The sequence below is a fragment of the Nymphalis io genome, chromosome 1, assembly GCF_905147045.1.
Source record: "Nymphalis io chromosome 1, ilAglIoxx1.1, whole genome shotgun sequence".
Classification (NCBI taxonomy): Eukaryota; Metazoa; Arthropoda; class Insecta; order Lepidoptera; family Nymphalidae; genus Nymphalis; species Nymphalis io.
In genome coordinates this window covers 7,224,218-7,241,613 of record NC_065888.1, presented here as the reverse complement: position 1 = coordinate 7,241,613, position 17,396 = coordinate 7,224,218, and the positions used below count along the sequence as shown (strand labels likewise).

Below are 17,396 nucleotides of genomic sequence, written 5' to 3'. Positions count from 1 at the left end.
AGCTCAATCATTGATGATTTATTTAATCTCCTATCGCGATTGAGAGGCAATGAATCATACGAAGCGGACGACGCAGGATCTATTGACGCGATGGAATAAACTACCTTTCAACAAAACGCTTATAAAAAGACGATTAATCTATATATTAACACACGAGCATCTTAAATTGTATTATTATAAAAGGAGGGGAATGAAACTTATACCATATAAAGATAAGTAGGTCAGGCCATATATGCCCAAAAAAATTGGTCGAATTTTCAAACACTCGCAATGCTCATGCCTGTGTCCTCACTAACGATTCCGTGTCTTTTTAACATTAATAACGTTAGAATAATAAAGTTTATCGTTAAGTTCGACTCAAATCATTTTGATTAGTGAGTGAACTAGTGTATTTAAATGCACAACGTTCATATTTAAATGCACAAGCACAGGCACATGCACTGTGAAAAAAATGGTATATGTTGCTTAGTGCCAGTGTCTTAAGACACTGATAACATATTTATTTCTTTCAAACAAATGAATACCTAAGTTACGAAGTAATTTAACAAAATATTCAATTAAAACTTTTACGAAAGACACGAAATAAAAAGCATAACCATGGGTATTGAAAAAAAAACATTTAATAAGTTATAAGACTCACGGTACAAAAGTACAAAAAATATTCGAGCTGGCATGGCCATTCACAAAAAAGAGACTCAATCCAATGTATTTTTTAAATAAAGTATGATCAAATATGTTTCGAGAAACGAACTGCTTACTGAGGGACAAACAACCTATTTGAATAACTATGTTAATTACAATAAAATAAATTTATGTAGTGTACTGTGAGATTCAATCTATTTTTTAATTTGGTGAATAGCCTTTTAAAGCTAGAAGGAAAATATACAAAACAAATATTTTCGAAATTCTTCAATTACCAAAACTATAAAAACAATTAGTGAAATTTATTAGATCTAAGAGAGAGGACAATCCGGTCAAGGCGAGTGAGTAGAACTGATGGTACAGTGATGGTGAAAAACTTATTAAATCTGTTATTCAAGCAATACGATATGGAACATTCATATTATTTTAATTTAAAATCTCAGGACGGTCGTAGGCTATATAGTATATGTTGGATGATTTTTTAGATGTATATCGACGGGGCGCTTTACAAGCGAACTATAACAGCTATCAAAACTATAACAGATACCCGAAAAATGTTGTATGTAGATATTGAAAATACTGTGACTTATCTATAAAAAATATTTATAGATAAGTCACAGATATAAATATTATTTATTAAAAAAATGGGTAGAAGAACAAGTTTAATCAAAGTATATATGTATTTAAATATATATATATATATATATATATATATATATATATATATATATATATATATATATATATATATATATATATATCATTGGGTAAAAACTTGATTTTACCTGTGCAAAGTCAAACCTATAGAGGAAGCGTAATTCTATTCTCATACTTACCCATTAATGGTGAGCAAAATAAGCATTTTTTTTTAAATTAAACGCTAGACTATGACGACCAGCACTATCTAAGGTCTTAAATAAAATCTTTGTCTTTTAATGAAAATAGAAATTAAATTCTGACATTTAAAAAATTAAATTAAAAAGATAAGTTTTTGTCATATGTGGTCTGCTCATATTGTCTGATCAACTTCCCATTTAACACAGTACAACTTTTTACTTGAAAACAAATTTTTTTTTTTCTTAAATACGATATCTGTTAACCAATTTTTTGTTAAGCACAAAACCATCCAAATGACATAAGCTTTATAAAATATAATAGAAAAAACAACGACAATTTTATATGTATGTGCATAATATATACCTTCAGTTTTATTTCTACTGATTTTTTCTGTGTGATTAAGATAAAGTATAATAACTTAGCACAATAAAAACAATACAATAAAACTCAATGCTATCTGTTCCATGTGACTTGAAAAAACATACAATAATTGCTGCATTAAGTCTGATAAAGTTCATTGGTAACGATATATCATTATTCAGTCCGTTACTATAATGTTCATGCAAGCAATAAAGTTCAATTGCATTCCAACATAATAAAGACCCCAGGAGCTGCTTAATGTTTTACGATCATTGGTCTCGTTAGTGACATGGTTTCATATTTCGTTTGCTAACTTAACAGCGTTTAACAAATATGAAAAATAAGAGAATTTAAATCTTTACCACATTAGGAGTTTAAGAATTTTATAATTTCTTGTCTACTACTAAACATTACGTGACTTATCGAACGAATCTGCAACAACTATTATGCCGTGAAATGATATAAATATTCGTGCTTTATTAATATCCACTGAAGTCGATAAAAACATTTATATAGACGCATTAAAGTGAATCTATAAAAAAATGTTCAATTTAAACATTTTACGAATCAGTACGTGTTCATGAATCATTTCTGATGTAGAACCTTATTTTTACAACAATCATCATGATACCATTAACCTTGGCAATCATTTTTTACGACACATGTATCGCATACTATTGAAGTAGCGACCCAAATTTATACTCGCATATGTCAGGACTTGGAGCATATTTTTCGTTTTTTTTCAGTCGCATGTAAAAGTTGCCTGGTGTGTTAAGAACGTAGTGTAATTAATCTTGTTATTTATTACTTAGAAATACATCGGTGTTTTATTAGATTATAAGTAAAAGTATTCGAAATAAAATATATATAAGGAACATAAATATATTACTTAAATAAATAAAAGGAAAATCATTTAATGTATTTAATAAGGCTTAAACATAGCTCCAGCCAACCATAGAAGAATTTGGGTATATATTTCGACAAAAAAGACGGCTCTACTATCGATTGCTAATTGATTGACATGTTTGTTTCTACAAATATTGGTTTAAAAATCGTTGCTATTTGACCAAACGAGAATGAAGAGTCGAGATGAATTACGAAAGTACAAACTAACAATGTCAACTTCTACTGACTCTTATCCTCGATCGCGATTAGAATGAATAACAAGTGATTATCGTAAATATTTCGCTTGGTGACTGTCAAACGTATAACATCACAATTTATTATACTAGAAACGACTTTATTTTATAACTAAACTAATTCTTTTATACTATTAGATATTAGTAAATGGATCATCATGATCAGTTTTGGTAGTAAAAATTTAAAAACAAGCCGAAATTCGTTAAGAAAATAATCAAATAATCGTTAAAATTTCTTCTAACGACTATAAAGCAATAGCTATACCAAGTAAAGCGGGTTTATAACGTGATTTACAGGAAAGATATTTCCCACATTTATCGGTAATACAAATATTTGCCATGAGCGGAAATTCGAAATTTACAAAATACCCTTAAAAAAAAGACACGTATATTATTATCGATAGATCTTATCAATCTAAATATTCGATTTAAAAATTAAAAAAAACATACTTGGCTCCTTGATTTATTCCCTTATCTATATTATCAAACGAATGAAAGCTGTGACTTCATTGAGTATAATCAATACCGTAGTGGAATTTTGATATTAAAGATAAGCTGGCCAGAGCAAAAATCATACAGAAAAAGTGTTAGAAACCCATTTCGATTAACTTTATGCTATGATTATATACACTAATTTTTTTATTTGCAATTTTTCTCAAGTTTTTATGCGTTTCAATAACTATATAAGCAATAGTTAACTAGTATTTACGATGTAGCGTGTCTACATACTCCTTAGGGAGATACTGATACTGAGCAGATGTAGTATAAAAATAGTAGATGGATGGTTCTGGCGACAAATAGATTAGACACTGCTTCAAGAAGTCCATAACAACAACAGCCTTGCTTAGCAAATTACTTTTATATACTTATCGTATTAGTATATTTATAGCAAAGCATCGAGTCAAATCAAGCAAATCCTAGTTAGCATAAATATAATAATTAATTGTCATAATTTAACAATAGCTGTCTGATTACTGTTATCATCATTATAATATTTATTTTGTAAAGGCGTTAGGGCTTGGATTTTACATGATAGTTATTGGATTGGCGTCATTTTCATGCCCTAGGGAAATAGACGACTATCTTAAAGTATGCAATTAATTTAGTGTTAGTCATTTTATTTATTATTTCAATATATAAACAGGTTCATGTAACTTATAAGGTTAATCATATACAGACTATATATATATATATATTTCTACAGACTTCTTATAAATATAGAGACTATGATTAACTTATAAGATTAATACCCATTATATTTATTAGTATTCTGTAGAAATAATACTATTTATGAGTAGTAAAGCCAACGTAATAACACTTTTAATTTTATTATTATAACCTCAAAAGCTGGACCTAAGGTCTAGTTATACTCCTAATATGCAAAGATTCAAAAATAACATCCATAAGAACATACTTTTTTGAAACTCGTTTTTTGTAAATGTTTAAAAATCGTAGGAAAAACAAGAAACATCAAACCGTGCAAATCGTTTTTAAGCATTGCACAATGAATTAAATTTTTAATGCATTAATTATTTTATATCGAAGTTTTAATTGTGAATCGATTAGCATTTAAAATACGCCTATATGCTGCCTTGTGCGGATGGCTTCAAACAGGTTACTTTAAATTTATTATCAAATGACACGCGCTCCGATTGAACGCAGGCAGATTGAACTCATCAACGGGAATCCAATTTACGTAAACCCGTGCAGATAAGTTATTCTTTTATAAATATCCCAAAACTGGGGAACGGTCCCTGTTGTTGTAACAATAAAGGAGTGACTGCAAAAATTGCTGGACCGATATTGATGATTTTTTTGTGTTAAATTTATGATTAAACTTACTGAATATGATGAAGATAGCCGTAAATATGACAATTAACCACTTATGAAAGTACCCGATAGATACGAAACGAGTTCCCCTTAATAAACGAGAATGTATGCGGGCGAGGCCGCGGGTTTAAGTTACTAAGCGATACAAGTATTTAATAAATATCATATTAATTTATAAAACACCAATATTTTGCTCTTTAATGGTTTTTATATTGTAGGCATTATTTATAGATGAAATAGCTTAGTATCAATATTGCATTATATTAATTCTCGGTGCGACACAGATTCTGATATGTATGGCGAGGACAGAGCAACAATCAGACACGTTTGACACATTTATCATTTAAATGTCTTGTTTAACTTATAATATATTATTATCATTTAATTATTGATTCAAAATGATACAATTATTGTTTAATTTAAAAATTCCTTTTGAGTTAATTAACTATTTTTTATTTAATTTTTAAGGGTAAGTTAAAACACTGAGCAGGAAAAACTATAATCTAATACTGTAAGGTAGAGGTCATTAAAGGCTACGTCATATGAAGCAAAGATGTGTCAAAAAAAAAAGACTAAAATGAAAGAATATAATTTATGAACGCTACCAAATTATGTAAAAAAAAACTTAGTTAGATACTTCTAATGACAAATGTCTGAAAAATATTTTTTATCAAATCATATTATTATATTTATATTAGAAGTCAGCGTAAGTCAAAGCCAGGCAGCAAATCTGTTCTGTAAAAAAAAATCAATGAACCTACAATCTACGTATAGAAAATATAGTTAAACTATCTGACGTAACTCTAGAATCTTTGCCCTAAGCTACTTCCTTAGCTGTGTAACCTGAAAACGAAACTTGATTAAAGGCAGCATTTTATGTTTGAATCGCGTGATTGCCTTCATATTTGCAATTTAATTCCAGTACCGGTTGTTACGAATCTAACATTTGTAAGCAAGCTATCAACTTAAAATTCAGATGTAATTAATTGATCTACAATTTGCATTCGGGATTACGATCTAGTTGTGGTTGTTATCGCTACGTAATACCTACCTGATTCGATTGATAACAATGTCAATCTCGGCACATTGAATAATATACATTAATCTTTTAATGGCATATTGCAATATAAATTCCTGAATTACTTATATAATATTCATAAAATATTTATTATTCACTTTAGACAGGATGTTATAGATCTTAAGTTGTTCTGTTTTTCTTATAATTTATGTGGGTAGTGAAATATATGTAAAAAATATACTTATATTAAAAGAAAAAATCTTAAAAGTAACGATTTTTCATCATAAATAAGTCAGATAATACACGTAATAAAGAACAAGTCGCAGTGGATACAATGGTATATCTTAAGAATAAATAAAATTAAATCCTGTACCACAATAAAACAACGTGCATTTACTTTGAATCGAAACTTAATAAGGAAGAACAAAAAATAAATAAAAGAGAGATTAAAACGAATAATTCAGGCGCAAAGACATTCGCGTGAAACAAATCCTTCGTAAAGAGGTGTGTCTACATAAACCAAATTTGACAGGAGACGCCCAGCGGTGCACCGTAGCTGATGAGAGATATACGGTATACGCGTTCACACGAAGATTTAGGAGGGAAGGTGATGCCGAAGTTGGCAAAGAATCAGAGATTAAATTTCCTCGAAGAAACAGACAATTGATTTGCAAGTTAGTATTACGAAACGGATTTGTATTCAATTGCATGCACTTACAAAGAGCTGTAGCAATTTTTGAAATAGGTACACGATAACTAATCTTTGTGCTTTCTAACTCGGTAAGTTTTCCTTAGACAGTTTGGTTTGCGCAACATGACATAATCGAGCCTTGACATTGTTGATCTCATACGCCGGGCGCATACTAAAGAAAACGCAGGTACTCAGGTAAAACTTTATTTAATATATGCACGTAAAATAATAAAATAAAACGTTTGACTACCGAAACATGCTATAAAATTATTTATATTCATTTTTATTATTGTTTCAGTTGTTAAATAGTTTATTTGTTGCCAACGGTCTCATGTTCTACGTAACAGATCTTGAGGTCCTAGTTTTAATCTCCGGGTCAACCAAATAAAAAATCTGCAGAAAAATGGCAGCGATTATACTTTTCGTGTCCGGAAAGCAGGTAACGCCGTTCGTCTTGCATGTAAATTCTCATCTTTCGTATCAGATATGCCATTCCATTCTATTATGAGAGTAAAAGAATAGAGTTCACTTGTTTTTGTGCTCACACTTATGCATTATCTCCCTTGAAAATTACCATCGTGACCGAAATCGGTTAAGGCAGTATCACCAGCAGTTCATTTATTTGTAGATTGTAAAATGAAATTTGTGGTTTTAATTTTATAATTAAGAACGCATTTAAAAATCCTATCAGGTAGAGACTTGTAAGTTTATAATGGAAAATTACGCCAAAATAAAGTATACGTTAGTCGAGCAAGGTCGTTCCACAAATCACTAGTTCTGCCAATTTGACACCACTCACCTCCACTTATTGGACAAAGTGGAACGTGTAAATGAAGAAACGATACGCCCAGCCCGTAACCGTTTAACAAGCATCGGTAATGATGAAACAGATGTCAAGTTTGAAGGTAATATTCATTAAAATATAAGAAAGATAAGATATAAGATGAAGCATTTTGTTTATTTAGCATTTGATAATTACATATATAAAATGCTTAATCACAATTATCACATAAAATGTATATGTATTTAATATGATAATAAAAATATAGTAAATACTATAGTTATGACAATTTTTTTATCACACAACAACGGCTATATAATCATTATTTTGTGGCAAAGTATCAAATGACATCCTAACAAATTGTAAACATTAGGTATGTTATAAACTTCCCAATCATCATCACCGGCTGTTTATTCGAATTGTCCTCAATCAGAGAGTACGGGTGAAAGCAATACAGCAACTGTCATGTAATTCGGCTTATAGGGGCGGGGTGTTAATAATGTCATCGTATCAGAGACGCCTCCGTACCTTCAAGTGGGATTTGCATACAACGATCGCCTGAATTCACGTGGAGAAATCTCGACGTACAACTTTTTAAGAGTCTGCAAGCATTGTGTGTTCAATGAAGCTGTTTCCATTACCCATTTGAGCAAAGTGAATACTTTAGGGTCAACGTACGAATGCTCAAGACCGAGAGAATCGATAACTGGTACTTGTCTCTTGATATTATTAAATTGTGATATTTTGATCTTTATGTAGCTCGGTGTTAATTTTTTTAATTTCAAATGGCAGATTCCTGTGCTGTGATATATAAATACAAAAAGTGCAATAACAGAGTAATTCATTCGAAAATTGATTTATTTATTAATAGATACTTTATTACCATTCTACATATTTTAATGCCAGAAGCTCTGAACTCTCAGAACATTTTAAGAAAAAATAATGAAATAATTAAAATATTTGCGCATATTGATAGTTCGTAAAATTTCTTTGTGAATCATTAAATTTTATTAACATAAAATAATATAACTTTTTTTCAATTATTATACTAAGAATAGTTTGTAAATATATAAAATTTATGTGTAGCTCCGCTCCCGATTTCTAAATATTATTTCTTTAACAATACTTTTTTATTTCTAACAGGTTTAAATAAAATTATCATAAATTATACGTTTTGCATTTAATAAATATATTGATGATGTTAATAGTTTGTGGATTGAACATACTTAATTATTAAACAAAACACGCGCGCGCTGAATTAAGTGGGTGAGGGCCAGTTGTGTCTCTGTGAAGAAAGATTCTCTTAAAATGTTTTACAAATCATTATAATCTCTACAAATATATTTACTCTAAAACTTTTCAAATACTAAAATAATACACATTTTTTGTCTTAAAACTTTTTTTTTATAGTATAGGAAGGCGGACGAGCATATGGGCCACCTGATGTTAAGTGGTCACCCAAGCCCATAGAATACCAAGTACTGCTGTTTTGCGGTAGAATATCTGAGTGGGTGGTACCTACCCAGACGAGCTTGTACAAAGCTCATCACTAGTTACAATTTGCCACAGTTTTGATATGATTAGGCAAATGTTAACATAAATAATGTCGACGTACTTGAAAAGGGCATACCAACATACTTCTAGTATGAGAACAGGTTTAAATACTTTAGATTTCGTAAAAGGCATCTTTTTCATCTCGCACTTCCGACACTAGTTTAAAATACAACGAATAACAAGCTTTGAAATCCACTCAACACTCGGCATGCTCAGGTAATGGACCGAACCATACGTATAAGATAAACAACCCTACCTCACCTTTACCTATACAGGATATTTCTTTAATGATCATGGCGTTTTTTTGGCTTAGAAGATCCTACTAACACACACAAGCGTGTGATAGTTTTTATGGTTAAGTGAATTAAAGTAACAGCCCGTACATGTCCCACGGCTTGGCTAAGACTAACTTATGTTGTTTATTTGTGATAAGAAGACCTACATTAGCAACTACGTTGAGCAAGAGATTAATTGTGCACAAAAATGTGGAACTGGAAAAAAATCATTATTTGCTTGTCCCGATTAAAAAATGTATCATATCCGCTACCGAGATAGCTTGCCCCGTTAACAAACAAATAAATATACTAATATTTACACTTTCTCAATTTAATATGCATACTATAAGTTTATTTATTTTTTAACTATATTCCAACTATCAGTATTTTACATCAGTAACGTAGCACAACAAAAAGAAGTCTTGGCCGCAGTCAAGTTCAAATCTCTGGGTCAACCTTTATTGCCTTTAGACAAATTTCAAATACTTTCCACTTACGAGGCACGATTACAGGGTTATCTTACAGTCACAAGAGACGACGAACTCGCTTTAAATTACACAAACGAAATCCTTAAGATGTTTTTATTTTATGTAGTTTTATACCGCTTTAAATCTCCTTAACACGTCCACGTTTTTACTTTAAGTTTATCTGGAAACACTTGACCTTTTGAAAATTCTAATACTTTTTTTATTGCCATACATCATAAATTAATCATCACGTTTTATTTTAACTATATTTCTGAATCAAATTAATAAAATAACTGATGAAACAGCTGTAACAAATAGGATTTGTTTCGTTATTTGTAACATTACTAAAATGAATGAAAGATCTAGGTCAGAATAATTTAGTACTATAAGGCGAAAACGACGGTAAAATAGATAATGACACATTTGCAAGAAGGATATAATAATCTTCTAAAGGCTTGTTTGCACGGTATAGAAAGGTATACACTATTTTAACATTCATGGAAACCTTCAAACAAATACTACCCAAAGGGATTACTTACTGTACTGTAGCATCTGCTATCTTATTGTTTTGAATTATGGATGACGAAGTAGTACAACTGGTTTAAACTACGCGTTAAATGTGTAAAAAATATCTGGTTTACTCACAACGCTTACAATAACATTGTATATGCGTACATAATAAGTGTTTGGTAATTCAACGAATTCAAAATTTTATATCTAGTATTTAATTTCAAATTTCAGTAATAATAACGTTGCTACGAAATAAACATAGCCTAAAAATTGAATAGTTTTATATAAATAATCGAAGTACTTCAATGGAAATTGTGCTTAACATATTTTAATTAAATTAAACGGTAATATACTATTAATAAAACGTAAATAGCAAGGAAGCTATTTTAATCTTGTACACTAAATTTACGATGACAAGAAATTACTGAATTTCATATCGTTTATTTTCAACATGCGTCGGCTATAAAGGTTGTGTACTAGTCATTTAATGTAAATGTATTCATACGATTAATCACATTATCTTTAATTATAATTTAAAGTTATTTTTTCTTTTACTTATAAAGTTCAACTTTAATTAAGCATACTGAATGAAAACCACGTCATTCGATAAATAATAAAGAACTTTTTTTACCAAGCTTTCGGGCCTAGAACTAGCAAAAGAAATTAAAAAAGTGGATACCAAAACTCCATTGACCGTGAACCATTACCGGATGTTAAACGAAATAAAAGAATATAGTAGCAGATAGCTGTTACTCGACCTACATAAGTAACCTCGTTACAACGAAATCGCAATGTAATTTTGCGACTCACATTTTTCGGAACACTTTTACTTCGACATCAGGTTACAGTTTTTTGATGACACCAATTTCTCTTTCAATAACTTTTAGTTAAACTTCGGCTATAATGCCCTCAATGTTTATGTAGGTCTTTGGATGTCTTCATGTTGCCCTACAGATACAAATAGTATTAAACTTAGAGTACAAATAAATTTACGTCTACGGTTTGTCAATTATCGAAGTTATTAAAAGCATATATTTTTAAATCATATTCAACTGAATATTTTTTACGAATAATTAAAATAATGTGAGTAAAAAACATCTGAGAAGAAATCACCATAAGCACATACGAACGAGACAGCATTAACCGACTTGAGTGCGTTATTTACTAAAAAGTAACTAAATAAATATTTCGTTATGTTCATGTTTTCGAATCATATTTTATGTATGCGTAAACTGTTCAGGCTTTCTCTCGTGTATTCTGATTTGCTTAAATTTGCTTATTTTACAATCAAAGTACTTCAATGCAATGTAAGTAAAGCGCAGTTTTCTTATTCTCTATTTGCTTATATGTATCTCATGTATTTACTATCTAGAAAACTGCTAAGAGTTTGAAACAATTTGCGTTCGATTTCGTTAATACTTAATATATCGTAGATTTCAGATTCCTAAAAATCATTTATTGTTGCGAGCGGTCTAAAAAGCAAAAACATAAATACGTATTTCAGATATGGAAGCAACTAATAGAACTAACAAAAGAAAGAAAAAAGTTTATTTTAAATAAACTTAATTCCAGGAGGCTTTCGAAACCAACGCAACCAAGAGTATTTAAAAGGTCTTTTGAGCAAATTAACAAGATTTAATTGATTGTAAACGGCTAAGCTTTAGATTTAAATTTTCTATAGCATTAAAACCGTGTATAAAATGACGGTCCTAATTTATAGTCAATTAAACGATGGGTACAAATACAAAGCCGGCTCTACGCGAGGAACTAGTCAAAGCAAACGAGAGCGCTCAGCGAATCTAATACAAACTTGTAGCACGCTGGATTACTTTCATCTGTTTGAGACACTGAAAGCAAACTTTTACTTTCAAAGTAGAAAGAATTGCATATTGAATATCAAAAATAGAAACATTATATACATAGCAACTCAATAAACTTATTGTTTATACATATTGATATAATATCATAAAATATGCCGTATATCTATATATGGCAAATATATGTCTTGGATGCAAAGAAAATAGCTTCTTAAATTGAACCGTTACAATTGAACGCGTATAACGTGCATTGCTTAGCTCATAAAACCTTAATCCTACACTATTTAACGCACAATACTAAAGGCATAAACCTGCCGGCACTACGAGAGGGATGTCGACCGTTAACTAACCAACAGAAAGCAATAAGAAACCAACCTGTATCAACTTGATATTTTACTAAAGTAGTGCTACCATAAATAAAACTATTACATAGGACAAACTAATTAAAAATCTAACCATACTCATTTTTATGTCAATGTCGAAATATAATTCGGTTATTGATATAAAAAATAACAATTCTATGTTGATATGAATATAGTATTATTTTGAGATTGAAATACAAAAATTTTAATACTTTTGCAACTAACGAGACCAGTCCACGGTATCCCGGACAAATGGAGTTCGACTCCATCGACTTTACCATTTTGTTAAGCAGGTAAGGGTAACGTACGTGGAAGGGACAATAACATCGTCCCTTCGTTTTTATATCCACCTTAAACTATTAAACTGAGCATAAATAGTCACGCCAGTTTTTTATACAATTAGTAATTTATACAATCGCTTTTACTTTTACTTGTATTATAAATATATATACCATATGGTTTCGATAAATTTAATAAACAATCTTAATATAACATAAATTAAGTATGATTGATGATATGATTTAAAGACATAGAATGCGCGTTGTATTTTGATATTATAAGTAATAACATTCCAAGTACAGTATTTGAAAAAACTGTTTACATAAAATTGAATAAAAAAAATGTAAATGTAACAGCCTGTAAATGTCCCACTGCTGGGCTAAGGCCTCCTCTTCCCTTTTTGAGGAGAAGGTTTGGAGCTTAAAGTGATATAACTTAACTTCTTATATACTACTTCTTATACTTTATATAGAATTGTTAGAACTAAATTAATTCAAACTTATATCACCTGTTAAAATAGCAAAAAACTTAGAAGCCACCGTCACATAGTAACAACATTAATAGGAAAATTTATGTCAGAACAAGAAGCAGCCCACGAGAACTGGTCAGACGAAAGCGAAACCTCTCTAATTACTTTCATCGGTCCAGAAACCAACAAAGTTGCTTTAACAACTAAGCCAGAAATGAGGACGTTAACGTATATAATAAAATATTTAAGTAATAAAATAAATTATATAACACAATCCTCGACTTAGAATTCATATAATGCAAATGAAATTAAAACATAACACTGTAAATATGTATATAACTATAACGAATCCTCCAGAAGTCGGAACAAAAAGTAAGTTTTTGATCACAATTAATTTAATCTTGGTAATATACAAAAAAGTATGAGTACATTATTTCTCTACTTCCTAGTACTCTTGTATATTACAAGTCTCTGTCTCTCTATTTCTAACATCAGAATGTATTTTCTTGCCAATTTATTATCTTGTACAACTTTATCATAGATAGTTAATAATAATAATGTCCTCCAGTCCGATTTCGGCCACGGCGGCCAATCTCAAGAGAAATTAGCCAACTACGCAGGAGATGTTATAGTGCACAAGTTTGTGCGCAAACACAGGTGCACTCTCTATTCCCTAACTCTCATAATCCGATGCGACGGCAATCCGACACGACCGGAGAGTTCAGGCGCAGGCTAGTACTGCGAATTTTCAGATAGAAAACCCCAATTACTTTTTATTGACCCGACTTGGGAATTAAACCCAGGACCTCCGGGTCTGCGGCCTTACATTAAGCCACTAGACCAACGAGGCAGTCAGTCATAGTTAGTTATTTAGTAATGGAAACGTGTCCTTGTAACGTAAATATATTTAAAAATATATATCAGATGTACATTTTACAACGTATCATTAAAAAATCGTGTCTGTAAATATACTAATTTTAAGAATAATTATTATTGATAATTTTTGTTGGACTATGATGTGGAAGATAAAGAGTTCCTTATTATCTCCTAGCAACCATTTTCTGTAACAAACTATCTATATTTATTTAGCTCTGTATTTAATTGATAGACCATAGAACCTAATTCATAAGCATTTATTGTATATAAGAGATGAAATTTACTTTCAGAAGTTATATATAATGTATAAAGTACCTAATTTTTCTTGCCACACTCTGATTCTTAAATAATGACTCAAAACTTTAGGAATTATGCGCTAACGCTCAGTGGAGCCTATTATACGTAGGTACTTATACACACTTAAAAGTTACGACTGTGGGTATTAAAAATGCAACAGTATATTATATCATTTTAGTGATTCTTTTAATGATACTGCTACGGTCAATATACGATAAGACAGCCGTGGGAGTTATCTCTGACGATACGAATGAACCTCCAAAAGTTCGCTTTAACTTTCATGCGTAAATATAATAAATTAACGCTACATAATCGTATTCTTAATATCTAATTTTTTCAATAAAACAATAATAATATTTAGTTTATATTAATAATAAATGAGTAATAAAAGAAAATACCTTCTTAAGTTGTTGTTGTTGTACCTAACTACGTTGAAGCTTTTTGAATGTTAAAAAAACAAAATGGATAGTTTTTACCCTACCTCATATAAGAAAGCAAAATTACAATATAGCATTAATCAATAATGATCTTCATGTTACTGATGTTCAGTGTTTTTAATGGTTCGAAACTTCAGTGGAATCCTCATTTATCGTCCCTAACATGAAGACACAGCTCCGTCTGAAAAGTTACAGGTCTAACTAATATTTTGGTTACGTTAGTATATTTTGATTGGTACATCCTATTAATACATTTTGGTTATTTTTAAAGTATTATATCTTGTGTCATACTTCTTTTGGGTAACGCTACAGATATTTAATGAGTTTTCATTTTACAAAAGAGTACGGTCTATTCTATTCTAATCTTAAGAGTTCGAGAATCTCTTCGGGACGTTTTTATCAAAATAGAGATACTTACAGTAGCGTTATAATATATTTAAAATATATTACCATATTTACAATAACATTGATAATTTTTATAGATTCAGTGAACATCACTGTTTAACTACAAGTAAGGATAAGCTTACAACGCCATGTTTCCGACTCTGCAAAGTCAATAAATCCTTCCAGGTATTCGTATTTATAATAAAACTTCGCAGATATTTAAAACTCTTCCAATCAATAAATTTAAATTCTTTATTAAAAAAACATTCATAAACAAGGCCTAATGCCTAATATTAATCAACATGAGATTATATAAAAAAGGCGTATAATTTGAACTTATTAAACATGTTGTCTTTCAGGCAGGATGTAAGTTTTTTTAATTGTATTTAATCGACATAACTTGGAAACGTTTGGAAAAGGTGTAGTTACACACCAACTGCAATCGTTAAATTTTCTGACTGAAAATATTCGCTAGGAATTAACTTACCTGCTAATATACTAAAAGATATAAACTAATATAAAAAATATCAAGTGACATTAGGAATGTAATGCTCGAAGAACAAATTGATATAACACAAACGCATTATTTAATTGTGATGTCACACATATCCTTTAAACTTTAAATTGCTAAAAGTTGTTACAAATCTTACATTGTACTTGTTTTATATGGATGTTTATTATTAAGTTCGGGAGGTGAGAAGGACGAATGTCTAGAGGTCGATGAAAAGGACGAAAGTCTGGATCGAAGTACTAAAATTTAAGGAAAAAATTGACAAGTAAAATTCCTAAATTGTCTTTTATTCACATCAGGTAAGCTGAGGTGTCACCGTTTTGATTAATGAAATGACAAAGTGTCATTAAAGCTTTTAATTTAAAAATTACACAATATGTGATGTTTCGCGACATACTGATGCATGATACAAGCTTGTAAAAAGCCCTAACCGAGAGTGAAATAATTATTTCATGAACAGTATAGTAGAAATCTTAATTGAATATAGAAGTACTATTTGCACGTATTTACTGATTGTCAAAAATCTACCATCGGTTCGGAAAGGAATACCTCAGACTTAAGAAAAACTGACGAAAGTAACTCAACGTGAGTTTTTTCTTTTTCATAAACACTTTTTGTGTACAATGTTTACATATGTATATTTATATAAGTTTTTGAAACGGCCTAAGGCAATCGTTTCATTCTCAAGGTGTCTTATTAATCTGAAAGTCATTCATTTTATAATATCCTTTAACACACGTTCCCTAACAATTTTATTGAATTTAACAATTGACATTTATGAACGTTTACTGGGATCCTATTGTAAAGATTCCAACATATTTTTAAAACTATATATACTTCAAGTAAAAGAACACAAATTTTTTCTCTACAATATACATTAATTTACATATAAGAAAGACCACACACGAATGTTTTTTGTTATTCTTAACATGCAAGAGTGCATACGACTTCAGTTTTTATAAACAGAAATAGGCTGGAGACGGTAAGCCCAGCCAAAATGTCGAAGACAAAGATGCGAGTGTATCTTCACTTTATTTAATAGTAAGACCAAAACTTTTATTTTAAGTAATATGTCTCACGGCATTTTCTAAATCATCAATTTAAACGTGATATTTATGTACAATAAATTACATAATCAAATAACAATACTATCATTTGTCTAATCAAGAAGGCTGGGCTTTAGTATAAAAAATAATAAATTGTAGCATTTATAAAACTATATCGATTGTGGTTGAAAAGTACTATAAAGCTAAATAGGTAGGTGGGCATTAACAGACCCTTCGGCTTAAACTTGAATGCGTTACCTGTTAATGCCTTCACTGTTTATTTATTGAACACTCGAATTATGTAATCATTATCTATGTTTACAAGAAGAATATTTTCTTCAAATATTTACTCGCACTCACATAGTAATTTGTTAAATCAAGTGTCATTCTATGTGATCAACGACCTATATAAGTAGCGGCAAATCGGTCATTTCCAGTAACGCACACGTATTTACACGGTCTTATCTGTTGACATAACATCCATCAGCGTTTGATCAGAATACAGTGTAAATAATGGTGTAAAGATATGAGTGTTTGTCTCACTAATGACTGGCGATTTATTTTCAAAATCGTTGTATATCTGGAGCTGGCGTGTTGATATTTTAATTTTATTACAGAAACTTAAAAAAGATCACAACCGGTTCAGTTTCGAAGTGGGCCGCAAATGACATAAAATTACGACCTTCAAGAATGAATCAATTGCTGATGTTTAATTAAGAGGATTAGCATTGAATTTAATTTGGGGAGTTTTGATGGTGTAAATGATAAAAGAGATAAACCAACCTATATATGTATATAGATAATGAGAACATAT

The 17,396-nt window shown here is 30.2% G+C and overlaps 1 protein-coding gene across 2 annotated transcripts in view; it reads right to left on the bottom strand.

Moving 5' to 3' along the window:
* LOC126768833 (solute carrier organic anion transporter family member 74D-like) overlaps positions 1–17,396 on the bottom strand; it is a 58,000-nt gene that overhangs the window by 28,573 nt on the left and 12,031 nt on the right. The gene's annotated exons all lie outside the window — the stretch shown is intronic.